Source organism: Coregonus clupeaformis, chromosome 8 (assembly GCF_020615455.1).
Source record: "Coregonus clupeaformis isolate EN_2021a chromosome 8, ASM2061545v1, whole genome shotgun sequence".
Classification (NCBI taxonomy): Eukaryota; Metazoa; Chordata; class Actinopteri; order Salmoniformes; family Salmonidae; genus Coregonus; species Coregonus clupeaformis.
Genome location: NC_059199.1, coordinates 42689205 through 42690594, shown reverse-complemented (window position 1 = coordinate 42690594; position 1390 = coordinate 42689205).

Sequence of the window (1390 nt, the reverse complement as noted above, 5' to 3'; positions counted from 1 at the left end):
GCTGTTGTCTAGTTGAGTCACTAGTGTTGTCTCAGACGGAATGAGAGATGAGATCAGATCAGCTGGTTTATGATTATCATGATGCTTACATTGTTTAATACTAGGCTAGTTTGTCTGGTGAGACCATTAACTCATTGCATTGACAACTGGTCCCAGATAAACACACATGCACTTTGAAGTCAGACATTCAGATGGTTACACCAAGGCCTATTTGTCGAGAGGGATTCTCCCAGCCAACCAGCGTACAGTGGGTGATTCACTGAAAATAATGCCTTTTAATGTCTGTCAGATAAATAACTGCCACTGGGTTGTGATTGATTCTCCTCCCAGAAGAGGGTGCTATTCATGCATTTATTACATTTGTTTTGAGCTTTAGTTTCTATGGCCATGAAAAAGCTTGAAGGTTATGAGTGAGACAACAGCATATGCAAAAAACAAAGATGAAACTGACATCTTACCATGTATTAGGATACTGGGTGGACGTCTTACCATGTATTGGGATACTGGGTGGACGTCTGATAGTTGTGAACATTCTGATTTTGAATATCGTACTGGTTGTGTAAATGTGTAGCTATAGTCTGATGCCAAAGTTGTATGTGTGGAAAAGGTGTCCTGCAAGTTGGTTGTTAGATATGTATTACTTGCGTTGTTATGGTCGCCAGAAATACGACATTCATAGAGAAATCACATGCATCAACGAATGTGGCAGAACTAGTATCATATCAGTATGTAGGAGTTATCTTTTGAAGCTTTTTTTGTCAGAACATACAGGTAACTGCCAAAATAATGGAAATACTGCTTAGGTGGTGGGCGGTTGCGTGGCCACCGGAAATGCTAAAGGCTGTCCTGTTGGTGCAGTGACAAAATATTGCTTTTTTTTCTGCATTTCTACACGTTTTGCCAAGGCTTATGCTATCCGAGTGACTCAAACATAACACAATCATTGGGGGCCCCATGCCATGACATAATACTCCTGAAAGCATCATTTTGAGGATTTTAGATTCTCTGTGACTGTCTAGCTTTTTATTTTGGTGATTGTTGCTTCTCAAGGATGATCTTATAAAAAAATATATAGGGCTGTTCTTTTCTGCATACTTTATCTGGTTTTAGTCTTTTTTAAGTTTACACAAAAATGTTTTTACATCCCAATATTTTTTTAGCTGTTTGGACATAGGCGGCCTGAAAACACTTAGGTGGCCCGCCCACGATGTTTCTATGCAGAAAAAATCCTGCACTTGAGTAAATGAGGGACACAAAGTATAGTGAAAGCAGGTGCTTCCACACGGGTGTGGTTCCTCAGTTAATTACGCAATTAACATCCCATCATGCTTAGGGTCATGTATAAAGATTCTGGGCAGGCCATTATTTTGGCTACCATGGCTATGCCTCC